Below are 13,736 nucleotides of genomic sequence, written 5' to 3'. Positions count from 1 at the left end.
AACAGCTAGGAGACAACGATGTGCAGAAGCAATCCGACAGATGCAGATTCTAAACGCTCGGGTTCTTGGCACAATAACGAAGGCCTGCTGTGAGCGGAGCCGTCCAAAATTACATTAAACTCACAGTGGTTTCATTCTGCGGAAATCTTTCGTAAAAGGCAGAAGATTTATGCGTAGATCAAGAGAAACTCGAGCTGCACCCACCAGCTCTCGGCCCAGTGTGCTTCCTATGTCGCACCGCAATGTTCAAGGGGCTAATATTTGGTCGAGGCTCCTACCTGATAATTCACTCTGGGAGGGGCCAAAGAGACAAAGTTCTCTTCCATCAACAAATTCCTGCAAAAGCCAAGTCTGAAGAGATGTTCCTGAAGCTAGCATCCTACCGACCACAGGTACTAGGATCTGGATCTGCCAAGAAATAAAATACAAATCTTCAATCTCCGACAACTCTAGCTGAATCAGAACAATGGTACTGTTTAGCGTGTTGACACATGGTTCCATATGCTCTCCTACTTTGGATAAAAGCATCTGCCAAATGAAAAATGCAAATGGATAGAGTACGGCGTCCTTCTTCCTCTACTGAATTTCTTTTAACCAACAAATTAAAGTGTGATGATGTGTTGACAATTCCACCGAGGTCCAAAGCAGGATTCAGAAAGTCTGCACAACACTCTAAATTAGCCAAGCTAGCAGCCTTCCTCCTGCACACATCAATATCAAAAAACTAATCTTTTCCAAAGAGAATGCTATGAGATATCGGTTGCAGTTCGGCACAAAATCATTTCCGCAATTGCAAGCCAGTCCTCGTTAGTATAGTGGACAGTATCTCCGCCTGTCACGCGGAAGACCGGGGTTCGATTCCCCGACGGGGAGCTTGAGTGTCCTTGTGGGTCATTCCTGCTTTGTCAGCTTTTATGTGCAGCAAGGTATGCCAGGCATGCTCTGTCAGTAGAACATGAGACTCGTAATGTCAGGGTCGGTATAGGATAAGATTCAGCGTCGTGTGCTCGAGCCCCCACGTTGGACGTGCAAATGACTTTTGATCTTGGTTGTCTTTCACCTAGGCCTCGGTTCCCAGGCTTAGTGACAGAACAGTCAGGCAGCTTCTTGGAAAATACTGAACACTTGACGACTTAACCGTTATGCTGCAAAGGCGGCTCTCGGAAGACGGACGCTATATTTTCGTGCGGCGGCGTTCGTTGTTATGACTTTGCAACCTCTGCTGTTTCTTTCCAGTCAAACCGTTGCTCTGTCCGAGAACAACAAATCTGACGTCTCTTTCTGCCGCCGTCTCCTGATGGCTTTCGTGCAACTGTCCATCTCTCTGGCGCCATCGTTGGCGACTGCCCAGCGAGAGGCCTCGTGGCGCAACGGTAGCGCGTCTGACTCCAGATCAGAAGGTTGCGTGTTCAAATCACGTCGGGGTCAAGATTTCTTTCTGCGTGTACGGCTTGTTGACAACACCGTGAGGCTGATGTCGCACACTAATTGCTGCTAGGAAGTCGTTCACCGAGATTATGTTTTAGAACCAAAGGGAGCTTTTTGTACCCACATGACTGCCCACTTTAGCTCTTTTGGATGTTTAAGGTTTTCTCCATGTAGAGGTGTGGTTAAAAACGTCAAGATAGTGTAAAGACATCTCGTAAAAATTGTCCCAGATGTACCTTCTGTACTTTTCAGTTGTCGGCACCCAGAACGCAGCACTTTGTGTCCAGCACTTGTTGCCTGAGACCTCAGGACGCACCATATAATACAAGGTAAATACTGCTTGCTCACTTGAATTTGGATTGTGCAAAGGAGTTAAAATGTAGAAGGTGCCAAGAAAGGCTGATATACGAGATAAGTGACTATTTGTTTGACCTCCTACACAGCTTACTCGTCAGAGCCTCACTGTGAAACAGCAGCTTTTTCATTTGAAAATAACCAATTGAGAAAATGGTAATTCCCATACCGGGAGTTGAACCCGGGCCGCCTGGGTGAAAACCAGGAATCCTAACCGCTAGACATATGGGACGCCTTAGCTGTCTTCTTCCGACCTGGAGCCGACGTGCACTTCAACTGTTTCCCAGCACAGAGGAAGCGAAATAACAATCACACATTTGAAGTGCATCGCAGAAGATTTTCTACCTATCTGAGCAGGTGCTGACAATAAACTTGCAACAAACGTGGTGAAACCAAGAGTCCCAAAACAGCTAGGAGACAACGATGTGCAGAAGCATCCGACAGATGCAGATTCTAAAACGCTCGGGTTCTTGGCACAATAACGAAGGCCTGCTGTGAGCGGAGCCGTCCAAAATTACATTAAACTCACAGTGGTTTCATTCTGCGGAAATCTTTCGTAAAAGGCAGAAGATTTATGCGTAGATCAAGAGAAACTCGAGCTGCACCCACCAGCTCTCGGCCCAGTGTGCTTCCTATGTCGCACCGCAATGTTCAAGGGGCTAATATTTGGTCGAGGCTCCTACCTGATAATTCACTCTGGGAGGGGCCAAAGAGACAAAGTTCTCTTCCATCAACAAATTCCTGCAAAAGCCAAGTCTGAAGAGATGTTCCTGAAGCTAGCATCCTACCGACCACAGGTACTAGGATCTGGATCTGCCAAGAAATAAAATACAAACCTTCAATCTCCGACAACTCTAGCTGAATCAGAACAATGGTACTGTTTAGCGTGTTGACACATGGTTCATATGCTCTCCTACTTTGGATAAAAGCATCTGCCAAATGAAAAATGCAAATGGATAGAGTACGGCGTCCTTCTTCCTCTACTGAATTTCTTTTAACCAACAAATTAAAGTGTGATGATGTGTTGACAATTCCACCGAGGTCCAAAGCAGGATTCAGAAAGTCTGCACAACACTCTAAATTAGCCAAGCTAGCAGCCTTCCTCCTGCACACATCCAATATCAAAAAACTAATCTTTTCCAAAGAGAATGCTATGAGATATCGGTTGCAGTTCGGCACAAAATCATTTCCACAATTGCAAGCCAGTCCTCGTTAGTATAGTGGACAGTATCTCCGCCTGTCACGCGGAAGACCGGGGTTCGATTCCCCGACGGGGAGCTTGAGTGTCCTTCTGGGTCATTCCTGCTTTGTCAGCTTTTATGTGCAGCAAGGTATGCCAGGCATGCTCTGTCAGTAGAACATGAGACTCTTAATGTCAGGGTCGGTATAGGATAAGATTCAGCGTCGTGTGCTCGAGCCCCACGTTGGACGTGCAAATGACTTTTGATCTTGGTGTCTTTCACCTAGGCCTCGGTTCCCAGGCTTAGTGACAGAACAGTCAGGCAGCTTCTTGGAAAATACTGAACACTTGACGACTTAACCGTTATGCTGCAAAGGCGGCTCTCGGAAGACGGACGCTATATTTTCGTGCGGCGGCGTTCGTTGTTATGACTTTGCAAACCTCTGCTGTTTCTTTCCAAGTCAAACCGTTGCTCTGTCCGAGAACAACAAATCTGACGTCTCTTTCTGCCGCCGTCTCCTGATGGCTTTCGTGCAACTGTCCATCTCTCTGGCGCCATCGTTGGCGACTGCCCAGCGAGAGGCCTCGTGGCGCAACGGTAGCGCGTCTGACTCCAGATCACAAGGTTGCGTGTTCAAATCACGTCGGGGTCAAGATTTCTTTCTGCGTGTACGGCTTATTGACAACACCTTGAGGCTGATGTCGCACACTAATTGCTGCTAGGAAGTCGTTCACCGAGATTATGTTTTAGAACCAAAGGGAGCTTTTTGTACCCACATGACTGCCCACTTTAGCTCTTTTGGATGTTTAAGGTTTTCTCCATGTAGAGGTGTGGTTAAAAACGTCAAGATAGTGTAAAGACATCTCGTAAAAATTGTCCCAGATGTACCTTCTGTACTTTTCAGTTGTCGGCACCCAGAACGCAGCACTTTGTGTCCAGCACTTGTTGCCTGAGACCTCAGGACGCACCATATAATACAAGGTAAATACTGCTTGCTCACTTGAATTTGGATTGTGCAAAGGAGTTAAAATGTAGAAGGTGCCAAGAAAGGCTGATATACGAGATAAGTGACTATTTGTTTGACCTCCTACACAGCTTACTCGTCAGAGCCTCACTGTGAAACAGCAGCTTTTTCATTTGAAAATAACCAATTGAGAAAATGGTAATTCCCATACCGGGAGTTGAACCCGGGCCGCCTGGGTGAAAACCAGGAATCCTAACCGCTAGACCATATGGGACGCCTTAGCTGTCTTCTTCCGACCTGGAGCCGACGTGCACTTCAACTGTTTCCCAGCACAGAGGAAGCGAAATAACAATCACACATTTGAAGTGCATCGCAGAAGATTTTCTACCTATCTGAGCAGGTGCTGACAATAAACTTGCAACAAACGTGGTGAAACCAAGAGTCCCAAAACAGCTAGGAGACAACGATGTGCAGAAGCAATCCGACAGATGCAGATTCTAAAACGCTCGGGTTCTTGGCACAATAACGAAGGCCTGCTGTGAGCGGAGCCGTCCAAAATTACATTAAACTCACAGTGGTTTCATTCTGCGGAAATCTTTCGTAAAAGGCAGAAGATTTATGCGTAGATCAAGAGAAACTTGAGCTGCACCCACCAGCTCTCGGCCCAGTGTGCTTCCTATGTCGCACCGCAATGTTCAAGGGGCTAATATTTGGTCGAGGCTCCTACCTGATAATTCACTCTGGGAGGGGCCAAAGAGACAAAGTTCTCTTCCATCAACAAATTCCTGCAAAAGCCAAGTCTGAAGAGATGTTCCTGAAGCTAGCATCCTACCGACCACAGGTACTAGGATCTGGATCTGCCAAGAAATAAAATACAAACCTTCAATCTCCGACAACTCTAGCTGAATCAGAACAATGGTACTGTTTAGCGTGTTGACACATGGTTCATATGCTCTCCTACTTTGGATAAAAGCATCTGCCAAATGAAAAATGCAAATGGATAGAGTATGGCGTCCTTCTTCCTCTACTGAATTTCTTTTAACCAACAAATTAAAGTGTGATGATGTGTTGACAATTCCACCGAGGTCCAAAGCAGGATTCAGAAAGTCTGCACAACACTCTAAATTAGCCAAGCTAGCAGCCTTCCTCCTGCACACATCCAATATCAAAAAACTAATCTTTTCCAAAGAGAATGCTATGAGATATCGGTTGCAGTTCGGCACAAAATCATTTCCGCAATTGCAAGCCAGTCCTCGTTAGTATAGTGGACAGTATCTCCGCCTGTCACGCGGAAGACCGGGGTTCGATTCCCCGACGGGGAGCTTGAGTGTCCTTCTGGGTCATTCCTGCTTTGTCAGCTTTTATGTGCAGCAAGGTATGCCAGGCATGCTCTGTCAGTAGAACATGAGACTCTTAATGTCAGGGTCGGTATAGGATAAGATTCAGCGTCGTGTGCTCGAGCCCCACGTTGGACGTGCAAATGACTTTTGATCTTGGTGTCTTTCACCTAGGCCTCGGTTCCCAGGCTTAGTGACAGAACAGTCAGGCAGCTTCTTGGAAAATACTGAACACTTGACGACTTAACCGTTATGCTGCAAAGGCGGCTCTCGGAAGACGGACGCTATATTTTCGTGCGGCGGCGTTCGTTGTTATGACTTTGCAAACCTCTGCTGTTTCTTTCCAAGTCAAACCGTTGCTCTGTCCGAGAACAACAAATCTGACGTCTCTTTCTGCCGCCGTCTCCTGATGGCTTTCGTGCAACTGTCCATCTCTCTGGCGCCATCGTTGGCGACTGCCCAGCGAGAGGCCACGTGGCGCAACGGTAGCGCGTCTGACTCCAGATCACAAGGTTGCGTGTTCAAATCACGTCGGGGTCAAGATTTCTTTCTGCGTGTACGGCTTATTGACAACACCGTGAGGCTGATGTCGCACACTAATTGCTGCTAGGAAGTCGTTCACCGAGATTATGTTTTAGAACCAAAGGGAGCTTTTTGTACCCACATGACTGCCCACTTTAGCTCTTTTGGATGTTTAAGGTTTTCTCCATGTAGAGGTGTGGTTAAAAACGTCAAGATAGTGTAAAGACATCTCGTAAAAATTGTCCCAGATGTACCTTCTGTACTTTTCAGTTGTCGGCACCCAGAACGCAGCACTTTGTGTCCAGCACTTGTTGCCTGAGACCTCAGGACGCACCATATAATACAAGGTAAATACTGCTTGCTCACTTAAATTTGGATTGTGCAAAGGAGTTAAAATGTAGAAGGTGCCAAGAAAGGCTGATATACGAGATAAGTGACTATTTGTTTGACCTCCTACACAGCTTACTCGTCAGAGCCTCACTGTGAAACAGCAGCTTTTTCATTTGAAAATAACCAATTGAGAAAATGGTAATTCCCATACCGGGAGTTGAACCCGGGCCGCCTGGGTGAAAACCAGGAATCCTAACCGCTAGACCATATGGGACGCCTTAGCTGTCTTCTTCCGACCTGGAGCCGACGTGCACTTCAACTGTTTCCCAGCACAGAGGAAGCGAAATAACAATCACACATTTGAAGTGCATCGCAGAAGATTTTCTACCTATCTGAGCAGGTGCTGACAATAAACTTGCAACAAACGTGGTGAAACCAAGAGTCCCAAAACAGCTAGGAGACAACGATGTGCAGAAGCAATCCGACAGATGCAGATTCTAAAACGCTCGGGTTCTTGGCACAATAACGAAGGCCTGCTGTGAGCGGAGCCGTCCAAAATTACATTAAACTCACAGTGGTTTCATTCTGCGGAAATCTTTCGTAAAAGGCAGAAGATTTATGCGTAGATCAAGAGAAACTTGAGCTGCACCCACCAGCTCTCGGCCCAGTGTGCTTCCTATGTCGCACCGCAATGTTCAAGGGGCTAATATTTGGTCGAGGCTCCTACCTGATAATTCACTCTGGGAGGGGCCAAAGAGACAAAGTTCTCTTCCATCAACAAATTCCTGCAAAAGCCAAGTCTGAAGAGATGTTCCTGAAGCTAGCATCCTACCGACCACAGGTACTAGGATCTGGATCTGCCAAGAAATAAAATACAAACCTTCAATCTCCGACAACTCTAGCTGAATCAGAACAATGGTACTGTTTAGCGTGTTGACACATGGTTCATATGCTCTCCTACTTTGGATAAAAGCATCTGCCAAATGAAAAATGCAAATGGATAGAGTACGGCGTCCTTCTTCCTCTACTGAATTTCTTTTAACCAACAAATTAAAGTGTGATGATGTGTTGACAATTCCACCGAGGTCCAAAGCAGGATTCAGAAAGTCTGCACAACACTCTAAATTAGCCAAGCTAGCAGCCTTCCTCCTGCACACATCCAATATCAAAAAACTAATCTTTTCCAAAGAGAATGCTATGAGATATCGGTTGCAGTTCGGCACAAAATCATTTCCGCAATTGCAAGCCAGTCCTCGTTAGTATAGTGGACAGTATCTCCGCCTGTCACGCGGAAGACCGGGGTTCGATTCCCCGACGGGGAGCTTGAGTGTCCTTCTGGGTCATTCCTGCTTTGTCAGCTTTTATGTGCAGCAAGGTATGCCAGGCATGCTCTGTCAGTAGAACATGAGACTCTTAATGTCAGGGTCGGTATAGGATAAGATTCAGCGTCGTGTGCTCGAGCCCCACGTTGGACGTGCAAATGACTTTTGATCTTGGTGTCTTTCACCTAGGCCTCGGTTCCCAGGCTTAGTGACAGAACAGTCAGGCAGCTTCTTGGAAAATACTGAACACTTGACGACTTAACCGTTATGCTGCAAAGGCGGCTCTCGGAAGACGGACGCTATATTTTCGTGCGGCGGCGTTCGTTGTTATGACTTTGCAAACCTCTGCTGTTTCTTTCCAAGTCAAACCGTTGCTCTGTCCGAGAACAACAAATCTGACGTCTCTTTCTGCCGCCGTCTCCTGATGGCTTTCGTGCAACTGTCCATCTCTCTGGCGCCATCGTTGGCGACTGCCCAGCGAGAGGCCACGTGGCGCAACGGTAGCGCGTCTGACTCCAGATCACAAGGTTGCGTGTTCAAATCACGTCGGGGTCAAGATTTCTTTCTGCGTGTACGGCTTATTGACAACACCGTGAGGCTGATGTCGCACACTAATTGCTGCTAGGAAGTCGTTCACCGAGATTATGTTTTAGAACCAAAGGGAGCTTTTTGTACCCACATGACTGCCCACTTTAGCTCTTTTGGATGTTTAAGGTTTTCTCCATGTAGAGGTGTGGTTAAAAACGTCAAGATAGTGTAAAGACATCTCGTAAAAATTGTCCCAGATGTACCTTCTGTACTTTTCAGTTGTCGGCACCCAGAACGCAGCACTTTGTGTCCAGCACTTGTTGCCTGAGACCTCAGGACGCACCATATAATACAAGGTAAATACTGCTTGCTCACTTAAATTTGGATTGTGCAAAGGAGTTAAAATGTAGAAGGTGCCAAGAAAGGCTGATATACGAGATAAGTGACTATTTGTTTGACCTCCTACACAGCTTACTCGTCAGAGCCTCACTGTGAAACAGCAGCTTTTTCATTTGAAAATAACCAATTGAGAAAATGGTAATTCCCATACCGGGAGTTGAACCCGGGCCGCCTGGGTGAAAACCAGGAATCCTAACCGCTAGACCATATGGGACGCCTTAGCTGTCTTCTTCCGACCTGGAGCCGACGTGCACTTCAACTGTTTCCCAGCACAGAGGAAGCGAAATAACAATCACACATTTGAAGTGCATCGCAGAAGATTTTCTACCTATCTGAGCAGGTGCTGACAATAAACTTGCAACAAACGTGGTGAAACCAAGAGTCCCAAAACAGCTAGCAGACAACGATGTGCAGAAGCAATCCGACAGATGCAGATTCTAAAACGCTCGGGTTCTTGGCACAATAACGAAGGCCTGCTGTGAGCGGAGCCGTCCAAAATTACATTAAACTCACAGTGGTTTCATTCTGCGGAAATCTTTCGTAAAAGGCAGAAGATTTATGCGTAGATCAAGAGAAACTCGAGCTGCACCCACCAGCTCTCGGCCCAGTGTGCTTCCTATGTCGCACCGCAATGTTCAAGGGGCTAATATTTGGTCGAGGCTCCTACCTGATAATTCACTCTGGGAGGGGCCAAAGAGACAAAGTTCTCTTCCATCAACAAATTCCTGCAAAAGCCAAGTCTGAAGAGATGTTCCTGAAGCTAGCATCCTACCGACCACAGGTACTAGGATCTGGATCTGCCAAGAAATAAAATACAAATCTTCAATCTCCGACAACTCTAGCTCAATCAGAACAATGGTACTGTTTAGCGTGTTGACACATGGTTCATATGCTCTCCTACTTTGGATAAAAGCATCTGCCAAATGAAAAATGCAAATGGATAGAGTACGGCGTCCTTCTTCCTCTACTGAATTTCTTTTAACCAACAAATTAAAGTGTGATGATGTGTTGACAATTCCACCGAGGTCCAAAGCAGGATTCAGAAAGTCTGCACAACACTCTAAATTAGCCAAGCTAGCAGCCTTCCTCCTGCACACATCCAATATCAAAAAACTAATCTTTTCCAAAGAGAATGCTATGAGATATCGGTTGCAGTTCGGCACAAAATCATTTCCGCAATTGCAAGCCAGTCCTCGTTAGTATAGTGGACAGTATCTCCGCCTGTCACGCGGAAGACCGGGGTTCGATTCCCCGACGGGGAGCTTGAGTGTCCTTCTGGGTCATTCCTGCTTTGTCAGCTTTTATGTGCAGCAAGGTATGCCAGGCATGCTCTGTCAGTAGAACATGAGACTCTTAATGTCAGGGTCGGTATAGGATAAGATTCAGCGTCGTGTGCTCGAGCCCCACGTTGGACGTGCAAATGACTTTTGATCTTGGTGTCTTTCACCTAGGCCTCGGTTCCAGGCTTAGTGACAGAACAGTCAGGCAGCTTCTTGGAAAATACTGAACACTTGACGACTTAACCGTTATGCTGCAAAGGCGGCTCTCGGAAGACGGACGCTATATTTTCGTGCGGCGGCGTTCGTTGTTATGACTTTGCAAACCTCTGCTGTTTCTTTCCAAGTCAAACCGTTGCTCTGTCCGAGAACAACAAATCTGACGTCTCTTTCTGCCGCCGTCTCCTGATGGCTTTCGTGCAACTGTCCATCTCTCTGGCGCCATCGTTGGCGACTGCCCAGCGAGAGGCCACGTGGCGCAACGGTAGCGCGTCTGACTCCAGATCACAAGGTTGCGTGTTCAAATCACGTCGGGGTCAAGATTTCTTTCTGCGTGTACGGCTTATTGACAACACCGTGAGGCTGATGTCGCACACTAATTGCTGCTAGGAAGTCGTTCACCGAGATTATGTTTTAGAACCAAAGGGAGCTTTTTGTACCCACATGACTGCCCACTTTAGCTCTTTTGGATGTTTAAGGTTTTCTCCATGTAGAGGTGTGGTTAAAAACGTCAAGATAGTGTAAAGACATCTCGTAAAAATTGTCCCAGATGTACCTTCTGTACTTTTCAGTTGTCGGCACCCAGAACGCAGCACTTTGTGTCCAGCACTTGTTGCCTGAGACCTCAGGACGCACCATATAATACAAGGTAAATACTGCTTGCTCACTTAAATTTGGATTGTGCAAAGGAGTTAAAATGTAGAAGGTGCCAAGAAAGGCTGATATACGAGATAAGTGACTATTTGTTTGACCTCCTACACAGCTTACTCGTCAGAGCCTCACTGTGAAACAGCAGCTTTTTCATTTGAAAATAACCAATTGAGAAAATGGTAATTCCCATACCGGGAGTTGAACCCGGGCCGCCTGGGTGAAAACCAGGAATCCTAACCGCTAGACCATATGGGACGCCTTAGCTGTCTTCTTCCGACCTGGAGCCGACGTGCACTTCAACTGTTTCCCAGCACAGAGGAAGCGAAATAACAATCACACATTTGAAGTGCATCGCAGAAGATTTTCTACCTATCTGAGCAGGTGCTGACAATAAACTTGCAACAAACGTGGTGAAACCAAGAGTCCCAAAACAGCTAGCAGACAACGATGTGCAGAAGCAATCCGACAGATGCAGATTCTAAAACGCTCGGGTTCTTGGCACAATAACGAAGGCCTGCTGTGAGCGGAGCCGTCCAAAATTACATTAAACTCACAGTGGTTTCATTCTGCGGAAATCTTTCGTAAAAGGCAGAAGATTTATGCGTAGATCAAGAGAAACTCGAGCTGCACCCACCAGCTCTCGGCCCAGTGTGCTTCCTATGTCGCACCGCAATGTTCAAGGGGCTAATATTTGGTCGAGGCTCCTACCTGATAATTCACTCTGGGAGGGGCCAAAGAGACAAAGTTCTCTTCCATCAACAAATTCCTGCAAAAGCCAAGTCTGAAGAGATGTTCCTGAAGCTAGCATCCTACCGACCACAGGTACTAGGATCTGGATCTGCCAAGAAATAAAATACAAATCTTCAATCTCCGACAACTCTAGCTCAATCAGAACAATGGTACTGTTTAGCGTGTTGACACATGGTTCATATGCTCTCCTACTTTGGATAAAAGCATCTGCCAAATGAAAAATGCAAATGGATAGAGTACGGCGTCCTTCTTCCTCTACTGAATTTCTTTTAACCAACAAATTAAAGTGTGATGATGTGTTGACAATTCCACCGAGGTCCAAAGCAGGATTCAGAAAGTCTGCACAACACTCTAAATTAGCCAAGCTAGCAGCCTTCCTCCTGCACACATCCAATATCAAAAAACTAATCTTTTCCAAAGAGAATGCTATGAGATATCGGTTGCAGTTCGGCACAAAATCATTTCCGCAATTGCAAGCCAGTCCTCGTTAGTATAGTGGACAGTATCTCCGCCTGTCACGCGGAAGACCGGGGTTCGATTCCCCGATGGGGAGCTTGAGTGTCCTTGTGGGTCATCCTGCTTTTGCAGCTTTTATGTGCAGCAAGGTATGCCAGGCATGCTCTGTCAGTAGAACATGAGACTCTTAATGTCAGGGTCGGTATAGGATAAGATTCAGCGTCGTGTGCTCGAGCCCCACGTTGGACGTGCAAATGACTTTTGATCTTGGTGTCTTTCACCTAGGCCTCGGTTCCCAGGCTTAGTGACAGAACAGTCAGGCAGCTTCTTGGAAAATACTGAACACTTGACGACTTAACCGTTATGCTGCAAAGGCGGCTCTCGGAAGACGGACGCTATATTTTCGTGCGGCGGCGTTCGTTGTTATGACTTTGCAAACCTCTGCTGTTTCTTTCCAAGTCAAACCGTTGCTCTGTCCGAGAACAACAAATCTGACGTCTCTTTCTGCCGCCGTCTCCTGATGGCTTTCGTGCAACTGTCCATCTCTCTGGCGCCATCGTTGGCGACTGCCCAGCGAGAGGCCTCGTGGCGCAACGGTAGCGCGTCTGACTCCAGATCAGAAGGTTGCGTGTTCAAATCACGTCGGGGTCAAGATTTCTTTCTGCGTGTACGGCTTATTGACAACACCGTGAGGCTGATGTCGCACACTAATTGCTGCTAGGAAGTCGTTCACCGAGATTATGTTTTAGAACCAAAGGGAGCTTTTTGTACCCACATGACTGCCCACTTTAGCTCTTTTGGATGTTTAAGGTTTTCTCCATGTAGAGGTGTGGTTAAAAACGTCAAGATAGTGTAAAGACATCTCGTAAAAATTGTCCCAGATGTACCTTCTGTACTTTTCAGTTGTCGGCACCCAGAACGCAGCACTTTGTGTCCAGCACTTGTTGCCTGAGACCTCAGGACGCACCATATAATACAAGGTAAATACTGCTTGCTCACTTGAATTTGGATTGTGCAAAGGAGTTAAAATGTAGAAGGTGCCAAGAAAGGCTGATATACGAGATAAGTGACTATTTGTTTGACCTCCTACACAGCTTACTCGTCAGAGCCTCACTGTGAAACAGCAGCTTTTTCATTTGAAAATAACCAATTGAGAAAATGGTAATTCCCATACCGGGAGTTGAACCCGGGCCGCCTGGGTGAAAACCAGGAATCCTAACCGCTAGACCATATGGGACGCCTTAGCTGTCTTCTTCCGACCTGGAGCCGACGTGCACTTCAACTGTTTCCCAGCACAGAGGAAGCGAAATAACAATCACACATTTGAAGTGCATCGCAGAAGATTTTCTACCTATCTGAGCAGGTGCTGACAATAAACTTGCAACAAACGTGGTGAAACCAAGAGTCCCAAAACAGCTAGGAGACAACGATGTGCAGAAGCAATCCGACAGATGCAGATTCTAAAACGCTCGGGTTCTTGGCACAATAACGAAGGCCTGCTGTGAGCGGAGCCGTCCAAAATTACATTAAACTCACAGTGGTTTCATTCTGCGGAAATCTTTCGTAAAAGGCAGAAGATTTATGCGTAGATCAAGAGAAACTTGAGCTGCACCCACCAGCTCTCGGCCCAGTGTGCTTCCTATGTCGCACCGCAATGTTCAAGGGGCTAATATTTGGTCGAGGCTCCTACCTGATAATTCACTCTGGGAGGGGCCAAAGAGACAAATTTCTCTTCCATCAACAAATTCCTGCAAAAGCCAAGTCTGAAGAGATGTTCCTGAAGCTAGCATCCTACCGACCACAGGTACTAGGATCTGGATCTGCCAAGAAATAAAATACAAACCTTCAATCTCCGACAACTCTAGCTGAATCAGAACAATGGTACTGTTTAGCGTGTTGACACATGGTTCATATGCTCTCCTACTTTGGATAAAAGCATCTGCCAAATGAAAAATGCAAATGGATAGAGTACGGCGTCCTTCTTCCTCTACTGAATTTCTTTTAACCAACAAATTAAA

General features: G+C 46.6%; 24 non-coding genes across 24 annotated transcripts; 12 read left to right on the top strand and 12 right to left on the bottom strand.

Moving 5' to 3' along the window:
- Window positions 1-80: 80 nt before the first annotated feature.
- Window positions 81-197, bottom strand: LOC130421582 (U5 spliceosomal RNA). The gene has a single exon (XR_008906892.1). It is a non-coding gene; the product is annotated as a U5 spliceosomal RNA (small nuclear RNA).
- Window positions 198-801: 604 nt separating this feature from the next.
- Window positions 802-873, top strand: trnad-guc (transfer RNA aspartic acid (anticodon GUC)). Its single transcript has one exon. It is a non-coding gene; the product is annotated as a tRNA-Asp (tRNA).
- Window positions 874-1,356: 483 nt separating this feature from the next.
- Window positions 1,357-1,428, top strand: trnaw-cca (transfer RNA tryptophan (anticodon CCA)). The gene has a single exon. It is a non-coding gene; the product is annotated as a tRNA-Trp (tRNA).
- Window positions 1,429-2,267: 839 nt separating this feature from the next.
- LOC130421581 (U5 spliceosomal RNA) lies at window positions 2,268-2,384 on the bottom strand. Its single transcript, XR_008906891.1, has one exon. It is a non-coding gene; the product is annotated as a U5 spliceosomal RNA (small nuclear RNA).
- A 604-nt stretch (window positions 2,385-2,988) lies between these two features.
- On the top strand, window positions 2,989-3,060 carry trnad-guc (transfer RNA aspartic acid (anticodon GUC)). The gene has a single exon. It is a non-coding gene; the product is annotated as a tRNA-Asp (tRNA).
- A 483-nt stretch (window positions 3,061-3,543) lies between these two features.
- Window positions 3,544-3,615, top strand: trnaw-cca (transfer RNA tryptophan (anticodon CCA)). Its single transcript has one exon. It is a non-coding gene; the product is annotated as a tRNA-Trp (tRNA).
- A 514-nt stretch (window positions 3,616-4,129) lies between these two features.
- On the bottom strand, window positions 4,130-4,201 carry trnae-uuc (transfer RNA glutamic acid (anticodon UUC)). Its single transcript has one exon. It is a non-coding gene; the product is annotated as a tRNA-Glu (tRNA).
- Window positions 4,202-4,456: 255 nt separating this feature from the next.
- Window positions 4,457-4,572, bottom strand: LOC130421570 (U5 spliceosomal RNA). The gene has a single exon (XR_008906881.1). It is a non-coding gene; the product is annotated as a U5 spliceosomal RNA (small nuclear RNA).
- A 605-nt stretch (window positions 4,573-5,177) lies between these two features.
- On the top strand, window positions 5,178-5,249 carry trnad-guc (transfer RNA aspartic acid (anticodon GUC)). The gene has a single exon. It is a non-coding gene; the product is annotated as a tRNA-Asp (tRNA).
- A 483-nt stretch (window positions 5,250-5,732) lies between these two features.
- On the top strand, window positions 5,733-5,804 carry trnaw-cca (transfer RNA tryptophan (anticodon CCA)). The gene has a single exon. It is a non-coding gene; the product is annotated as a tRNA-Trp (tRNA).
- A 514-nt stretch (window positions 5,805-6,318) lies between these two features.
- Window positions 6,319-6,390, bottom strand: trnae-uuc (transfer RNA glutamic acid (anticodon UUC)). Its single transcript has one exon. It is a non-coding gene; the product is annotated as a tRNA-Glu (tRNA).
- Window positions 6,391-6,645: 255 nt separating this feature from the next.
- LOC130421569 (U5 spliceosomal RNA) lies at window positions 6,646-6,761 on the bottom strand. Its single transcript, XR_008906880.1, has one exon. It is a non-coding gene; the product is annotated as a U5 spliceosomal RNA (small nuclear RNA).
- Window positions 6,762-7,366: 605 nt separating this feature from the next.
- Window positions 7,367-7,438, top strand: trnad-guc (transfer RNA aspartic acid (anticodon GUC)). The gene has a single exon. It is a non-coding gene; the product is annotated as a tRNA-Asp (tRNA).
- A 483-nt stretch (window positions 7,439-7,921) lies between these two features.
- On the top strand, window positions 7,922-7,993 carry trnaw-cca (transfer RNA tryptophan (anticodon CCA)). Its single transcript has one exon. It is a non-coding gene; the product is annotated as a tRNA-Trp (tRNA).
- Window positions 7,994-8,507: 514 nt separating this feature from the next.
- Window positions 8,508-8,579, bottom strand: trnae-uuc (transfer RNA glutamic acid (anticodon UUC)). The gene has a single exon. It is a non-coding gene; the product is annotated as a tRNA-Glu (tRNA).
- A 255-nt stretch (window positions 8,580-8,834) lies between these two features.
- Window positions 8,835-8,951, bottom strand: LOC130421580 (U5 spliceosomal RNA). Its single transcript, XR_008906890.1, has one exon. It is a non-coding gene; the product is annotated as a U5 spliceosomal RNA (small nuclear RNA).
- A 604-nt stretch (window positions 8,952-9,555) lies between these two features.
- On the top strand, window positions 9,556-9,627 carry trnad-guc (transfer RNA aspartic acid (anticodon GUC)). Its single transcript has one exon. It is a non-coding gene; the product is annotated as a tRNA-Asp (tRNA).
- A 482-nt stretch (window positions 9,628-10,109) lies between these two features.
- On the top strand, window positions 10,110-10,181 carry trnaw-cca (transfer RNA tryptophan (anticodon CCA)). Its single transcript has one exon. It is a non-coding gene; the product is annotated as a tRNA-Trp (tRNA).
- A 514-nt stretch (window positions 10,182-10,695) lies between these two features.
- trnae-uuc (transfer RNA glutamic acid (anticodon UUC)) lies at window positions 10,696-10,767 on the bottom strand. Its single transcript has one exon. It is a non-coding gene; the product is annotated as a tRNA-Glu (tRNA).
- A 255-nt stretch (window positions 10,768-11,022) lies between these two features.
- LOC130421579 (U5 spliceosomal RNA) lies at window positions 11,023-11,139 on the bottom strand. The gene has a single exon (XR_008906889.1). It is a non-coding gene; the product is annotated as a U5 spliceosomal RNA (small nuclear RNA).
- Window positions 11,140-11,743: 604 nt separating this feature from the next.
- Window positions 11,744-11,815, top strand: trnad-guc (transfer RNA aspartic acid (anticodon GUC)). The gene has a single exon. It is a non-coding gene; the product is annotated as a tRNA-Asp (tRNA).
- A 482-nt stretch (window positions 11,816-12,297) lies between these two features.
- Window positions 12,298-12,369, top strand: trnaw-cca (transfer RNA tryptophan (anticodon CCA)). Its single transcript has one exon. It is a non-coding gene; the product is annotated as a tRNA-Trp (tRNA).
- A 514-nt stretch (window positions 12,370-12,883) lies between these two features.
- trnae-uuc (transfer RNA glutamic acid (anticodon UUC)) lies at window positions 12,884-12,955 on the bottom strand. Its single transcript has one exon. It is a non-coding gene; the product is annotated as a tRNA-Glu (tRNA).
- Window positions 12,956-13,210: 255 nt separating this feature from the next.
- Window positions 13,211-13,326, bottom strand: LOC130421568 (U5 spliceosomal RNA). Its single transcript, XR_008906879.1, has one exon. It is a non-coding gene; the product is annotated as a U5 spliceosomal RNA (small nuclear RNA).
- Window positions 13,327-13,736: the final 410 nt, after the last annotated feature.

This window comes from Triplophysa dalaica, chromosome 5 (assembly GCF_015846415.1).
Source record: "Triplophysa dalaica isolate WHDGS20190420 chromosome 5, ASM1584641v1, whole genome shotgun sequence".
Taxonomy (NCBI): domain Eukaryota; kingdom Metazoa; phylum Chordata; class Actinopteri; order Cypriniformes; family Nemacheilidae; genus Triplophysa; species Triplophysa dalaica.
This window is presented reverse-complemented; position numbering and strand designations above follow the sequence as displayed.